General features: G+C 39.5%; 1 protein-coding gene across 1 annotated transcript in view; it reads left to right on the forward strand.

Annotated features, from left to right (window-relative positions):
- Positions 1 to 7,500, forward strand: part of LOC134455279 (cadherin-12-like) — a 176,415-nt gene that overhangs the window by 125,685 nt on the left and 43,230 nt on the right. The window lies entirely within an intron of this gene.

Genomic DNA, 7,500 nt, shown 5'->3' on the forward strand with positions numbered 1-7,500 from the left:
AAGGTAGTGGAAAATACAAATGAATAGGAACAATTATAGTGACATATAGGAAGGGCAAACATTTTTGTATGTCCTCAAAGATGCTAGTTTGACAAACAAAGCATAATGCTCATTGCTTTTTCATTGTGGATACAGTCTAATCCATACTGTATCATCCAATATCAAGAGTGGGTTGTCTAAAAAGATAAATTCCAGTTGGAGCCACAGTCCATCTTCTGCAAAGCCAACTCAACATTGCTTAGTCCTTGCCTTGATGGGCAAAGTGTTCCACTTCTTCAAAAAAAGTCACTTTTTGTCACTGAAGGACATTTGCTCATTTGCACAGACTTTGTGTGTGTGTGTGTGTGTGTGTGTGTGTGTGTGTGTGTGTGTGTGTGTGTGTGTGTGTGTGTGTGTGTGTGTGTGTGTGTGTGTGTGTGTGTGTGTGTGTGTGTGTGTGTGTGTGTGTGTGTGTGCGTGCGTGTGTGCGTTTGTGCGTGCATGTGTGCGTGTGCGTGTGCGTGTGCGCGTGTGTGCGTGTGTGTGTGTGTACCGGTGCCGGCTTGTGAGTGTATCTACTACTTGAGTGTGCTTCTTTTGTGTGTACGGTATGTGTGAGAAAAGCAGAGTAAACAAGCCACAGAATCCATAGCTAAAGGAGAAAATTGAGTGTTTCTCACATACATCACGTGTGATTAGAATCAGGTGTGAGCTGTTGATATTCCCCACAAAGGCCTCATACATATTTACACCAACACACCCTCTCTTGAAGTGGAAGATTTGCTCCGTGTACAGAAAAATAAAAACTCCACAGTACATAGTCAGTTTATTTGAACTTTTGTTATTTATAACATATGCTACCATATGTCAAACTTCGGCAGTGCACTGTAAATAAAGTGAGGAGGAGGAGACCATATTCTGACTCACATGCCAAAATGTTTACTGGATATGACTTGCTTTTGGAAGGTGACAAGAATAGCTTTTACTCCTCCAATAAATATTGTGTACACATTATAACATTATCACTATAACACAAATATACAGCACTATAGAGTAGTCATTAAGTTTATTGGGTTGAAGTTTGTATTCATTACTATTAATACATATGTACTCATGACGGCACTTGTAAGCGAAGTAAAGCTCTACAACCGAGTAATACATAACAAAATTATTTAAAGGTACACTGTGCAGGAAATGGTCAAAAAAGGTACTGCAACTATGCTGCTCATTGAAACTGGGTTGCCTATTGCCAAATTTGATCTTTTCATGAAAGTTTACTAAGTAATGAACTAATATTTTATAGTATGGCCCAATTACAGTCCTTTTTGCGGTTAAAAATGTCTATTCCTGGAAATTCAAAATGGAAAACCATGGAGAAGATCCCCCTTTTACAGTTTGTTTTTCAATTGCTAACAAGCGCTTACCCATACTTTGGATACTTTATCTAAACTCTTAACACAGACTACCACCTACAGGTGGTACCTACCTCTTAACACAGACTAACACCGGCCATTATCTGTCAAATATCCTCGTACACCCGGCCCTTAAAAGGAACCCGGCCGCTAATTGGAACTCGGCTATTATATGGAACTTTACGGTATATTAATATGCCGTCAACATCGTCTAAAATATTCCATGGTAATAAATGTTGCCTACCCATTTGCGCTTGAATGTGTATTGTGTGTATGCAAGAGAAAGTGTGTGTGTGTGTGTGTGTGTGAGAGAGAGAGAGAGAGAGAGAGAGAGAGAGAGAACGAGAGAGAGAGAGAGAGAGAGAGAGAGAGAGAGAGAGAGAGAGAGAGAGAGAGATATCATATAAATATACAGGTTTTCTGGATTATGGGTTTTTGGGTCCTTGATCTCTCATTACAAACCTGAACATGCGCTACCACGTGGTAGCCTAAAGCGTATCCATCATTTGCATTGACGTCACAATATTACGTAATCGTTTTTGCTGGACGGCAGAAGTACACATTCGTACATAGGAATTATGCAGACGAAGACAACTTTGACCATAAAATACCAAAGAAAAACGTAGTTCTTGTATTTTTTTAAACGGGATATGTACCTGGCGTTATCAGGCTAGGTTGGCCACGGTGGATGTGTTCAAATCATAGATTTATTCAAATGTATTCTGCTCCACTAGATGGCATAACGGGGACGGGCGGTACGAGAAACTGGGAGAAGAAGAGAAAGTTGTTGCTTGCTTCTAGCCATGAACTTACTCTGCCTGCGATGTTTTTTTTTTAATCCCGTGTTTATTTTCTTCAGTAAAGTTGTGAACTCAAACCAAACGTCTGCATTGGCAAAATAAGCAGATTTATGCACCGTTTCTTCATTGGTGGCTGGGCACCGCGGCTGCATCCTCTTCTTCGTGGCATGGCACAGGTAAGATAATGCTGCTAACCTAACTTACTAGGCTACAAGACGCACGGTACATTTTGTGTCAGGCATTTCGCAAAGCGGTGTTTTGAATAGCATATCTTTTCATCTCAGATGTATCTTGTAGGTTAACTTGAATTATCTCGCTTCGTTTCATCAAGTGGGTTTCATTGTTGTTTCAGCCACGTCTGCACAATGTAGGCTATTGTGAAATATAATTCTATATCTTATCTTCTGTTTACATGTCCAATATGTTAATTTGTACTGTATTATTATTGACCACTTATGTTACCAGTCCATCACTGCTACCTGTCCTGTCTTGCACTTTCTGTCTGTCTGTAAATTGTCAGTCCTGTCTATGTCCTGGCATGGTAGAGAGAAAACGTCGTTTCCCTTGTATGACCATAAAGAAAGTGACAATAAAAGCTGACTTGACATACTTCAATGTTTCAAATCGGTGTTGCATTACATTGCACATGTAGAAACACATAGGACAGAATGTCGGTTACATACTTTGATTAAATAATTTTGATTTGATTTGATTAAATAAATCATTTGAAAAGATGACCTTCACAAGAGAAAGAAAAGCACAACAAACCTGTTATTTATCTTTTATTGTTTTTATTGTTTAGTAATTGCAGGTTCATCAGTCAGGTGGTCAGCACCCAAACTAAAACCATGAGTCATGGTGGCCAGGATGACGTCCAAGAATTGCATCCCAGCAGCACAGGTAAATACATGACTAGTAAGTTGGGATGAGTGTTATTTTCTGACATTTTACATCACATTTTAATTCAGACAACATTGCCAAGGGAGTTAATTATTCAGTACTGTACCAGTACATTACAATGCATGGCTAGATTCATTTAAATAGCATGTTTGTCTTTTCTTTTTTTCTAATTAGATGGGGGAGCCAACATGAAGAGGTGTCCAGAGAGGCTTCTTTCGCTTTGGCTTTGCAGCAGCACCAGGACCTCACCATCAGTGATGCTGTTCCCCTCATCCATCGGGCCCCGGCCTTCCCTTACATTTCTCCCCTGATGCACTGATCACCTGTACCAGTTGTTGGAGTTTTCAGAAGGGCTCTAAATTAACTTTTTTTATTCACTAGTAGCCAAAATGGCTAGTATGTTAATCTCCAAACATACCGGTACATTAAATAATGGGTCAAAGTGCCAAGTATGTTTTCTTTTCTACCAGCAAAACTTAATTTTCCCAGCATTTGGCTGGTTGGCTGGTGAGCCCTGGTTGTCATTGATGGTGAGTAGTTGTGATAATAAATAACTGAAATGATGAAGTCCATCCAGACATGTCTTGCTTATTTTATTGTACTAATACAACAACGTAGAACATTTTCTGTGAAAGCCCAACTGGGAAACTCCAACTCCCATTGACATTGTGACACAGCACACAAGTGTTCACTGCACGAAATTGCATTTATGCTTCACCCGTGCAAGGGGGCAGCCCCCAATGGCGCCCCAAGGGAGCAGTGTGGCGGTACCATGCTCAGGGTATCTCAGTCATGGAGGAGGATGGGGGAGAGCACTGATTACTTAACTCCCCCCACCAACCTGGTGGGTCGGGAGTCCAACCGGCAACCTTTGGGATACAAGGCTGACACTCTAACCACTTACCCATGACCGCCTGTCAATCTTCAGTCTAGTCTAACTAATTATATTGTCTCCACTAAATGTATATCTCAGGTGACATGGGTATACTGGTATGGGGATAGTGCTGTATGTAAATAATATTAACCCATTTCAGCCGGCACCAAAATGCCAGCTAATTGCCTATGCCCTTTTTAAGAAAGGTGTCCTCATCCTATAAAAAAACCCAAATAACTAAATAAGTCTCTGAAGCACATACAGACATGATATGAGTTTTAAAAGCTAAGACCATCCTCTTGCATTAGAACATGTTAATTCAGCTCTAACATACCCACATTTTTAATCTAAAAAAATCTAATATGTCATGCCTAAATGCTGTGTCGCTCCAGGCACCTAGGTTAATACAACGTGTACACAGCATCCAGCATCAATGGGTTGACTATTACAGGCCTAGTTCAGATAACCATTTATTAATATAAATAAGTACTTGCACGTCTATTGTACATATCCACCCCAGAATAGATATCCCCTCCCATCACCTACAAAACCTTGAAATGTATTTGTACTTTGTGTCTAAAAATAAAGTTTTTGAGCCATTGAATGAACATTACTACATTGAGTTGGTGTGATTAAGAGGTTGAAATCGGCTAAACTTGACTTGGTGTGCTGGACCTCTGGCTCTTCCATACATCCAATGTGTCATGACATCAGATCATCGCTCTTCTCATCTGGAGAAACAGAAAGATAACACTTAGCTGACACTTATCCAAAGCAACTTCGTTACTCACAGTGAATTGTTAACTGTCCCTGCAGCATGGGGCTTGGTGCCTAGCTCAAGGGTAGGCCTACTTCAGCCTGGATGGGAGGTGAAGGGGTGTAGGTGTAGTAGGATGGGATTTGAACCTGCAACCCTCCAATCTTAATACCACTTCCCAAACCATTAAGCCTCTGATGTGTGTGACTGATTTCAGAGGGCAGACAATTTGGATGACAACACAACAAAGTGGTGGACTTCATATTATTGACAACAACATCGACACTGGTGGGCCTATGCATGTCATTATAAATCATGACAGCATCATGCTGGAGAGTAGGCCTACTACTTGGGAAATCAGCGCTAGAGATGTACACATATGGTTTATTTTTACATTTGAACCTTAACAGTATGCACGTCATAGCCTTGCTATTTCACCAAGAGCTTTATGAATTCCGTGTTTGTGTTACAGCCTGCAATATCTTAGCATACGTCCATCATAGCGTAATGATGCTGATAATTAACGTTAATCATGGAAAGCATCTTACATTGACCTCACAGAAAAAGCCACTGAAATTGCACATTAGACTTAAATTAACTAGCGTTCACGAATTAAGAGACAAATGGTGATATAAAGGATGACAAATGAGAAACTTACCGTGGTGCTCATCCAGCTACTTGAGTAAGCTAGTTTGATGGTTTTCCAGTTGGTTGCCGCGATTCACCTCAGCTTTCTCGTTTTATTTTGAGATCCAGTGAAAAGTCACGCCTGGTTTGTAACCCTATCTGTTTTTGTAACAAACAGCACAATGGGTGTTCACGGTGTTTAGTTTATCGGCGATCTAAGTTACGTTATGAGTTACTAAACGTTGCGAGTCCCATAGGAATCCATTCATTAATGCGGCACTCTTGCCGTCCAGTAGCCGTCCACTAGAACGTTTGACGTCACATGCAAATCATGGATAGCGAGCGCTCCCAAGTATAGCAAGCGCTCCCAAGTATAGCAAGCGCTCCCAAGTGCCACCTGGCGGTTGTTTGGGTACACTGCAGCTAGGCCCGGTACGTACCGAGGTGGATGACGTGGCATTACCTCGGTAAAGGGTGTGCATTGTAGGGGGACCGACTGTACCAAACACAATTGGCCAAACGGTTAATTTTCCTCTCAAAAGCACACACTGTTAAATATACACAAAGTTCTCATTTCAAAATAGAACACATCATTTTCTGTACACACTCCCCTTACCAAAACACTAGAAATATGGCTGAAAAATAAATACGTCTGTCAAAAAAATAACAATTGTTTTCATTTCACAATTTACATTGAGTCAATCAAATTACACAAGACTTCAAAACACTGACTATTGTCAACATAACAGAAGCTGCATAGACTTTTATGTTTCAGTTTTACAGGTTGCGCATTCAAATCATGCAATTCACTGTTTGCACTTAATTTCCAAAGGCAACAGGACTGTGACCTCATGTGTTCTTTACATTCAAGATGATTCCAGTAAGAAGCAGTAAAAATACTGTGTATAGGATGATAGAACATAGAAGGTTTTGCAATATTACTTATAGTGAACAAAATATCATGAAACAAATACACATAAAAGCACAAACAAGGCGGTTGCGTAGGGTACCAAATGTCTTCGGAGGTTAAAGTCTGAACTTCCCAAGGAATTACATTGTCACACAAAGTAAAGCATTACAGTAAATCTTACCCTGACAATGCTGTCAATGGAATTCATGGCCACCTAGTACAGATCTGTACTGAAGAGACTATGTTTACAGATGCTAATTTTGTAAATCCACTGAAGGAACAGGGTGGATTGATTTGATTGATTGATTGATTGATTTGCCAAGGGCAAATTGCCTAGAACCGGGCCTGAAATTACTGAATCTATAATAACTTTTCATGTATTTCCAACAGTTCTTTCCAACTGTTACAAAAGCATTTTCCTTCTGTGTTTGCGAGACCACAATTTTACTGTAAAAACTGTTGACAAACACTGTCAACAGAACCAAACAACTGAAATTGGAGGGTTTTCTTCTGCTTTCATCAATAATCTGTTTACTGTATTCTTAGTAATGTCATGCAAAGGCATTTTGTAAGCATGTGTAAATAAGCCATAAAAGATAAATAGCTTTGTTGCTGCAGTCATCCTGTATGTAAAAAAAAAAATAGCATTTTAGAAATGCATTCATTGACTGCTAATTGTGTGAAAAAGGAATGTGTCAACTGTATGGCAATGGAAAGCCCTTGGTGTGTTACAGTAACTGTACTAAGAGTTTTACAAATGTTGCTGAGGATTGGACAAAAGCTTGATAGCAATTGAAAAAAACTGTAATGTATGAAAAGTGCAATTTTCCCAGATAATGAATACTTAGAATTTGATGGTGGTGATTCATGATAAAGGTAACATTAGTGAATGGGTAGCATTAACTCTGGAAATAAACAACTAAAAATCTTGCACAGTGTACCTTTAAGTGATATTAGTAGTATGTATTAATAGTTATATATTTGGATATGGACACATTATACGTTTTTAAGAATGTCTATAACATCTTGTGGAAAGACAGGGTTACCAAAATCACTGGTATGAGGATGATCACATTTCAGATTAGTTAGCACACAATCATGCATGACTAAATGGTTTTAACAACACTGAACTCATTTCTAAACTCTATCTCGATCTACTTCAAATATGATGCAACTCCTTTGTAATTTGCGCTGAAATATATCTTCCCCTAAATTCTCTGTTTAACCCTGATATACCTTTA

Source organism: Engraulis encrasicolus, chromosome 9 (assembly GCF_034702125.1).
Source record: "Engraulis encrasicolus isolate BLACKSEA-1 chromosome 9, IST_EnEncr_1.0, whole genome shotgun sequence".
Lineage (NCBI taxonomy): Eukaryota > Metazoa > Chordata > Actinopteri > Clupeiformes > Engraulidae > Engraulis > Engraulis encrasicolus.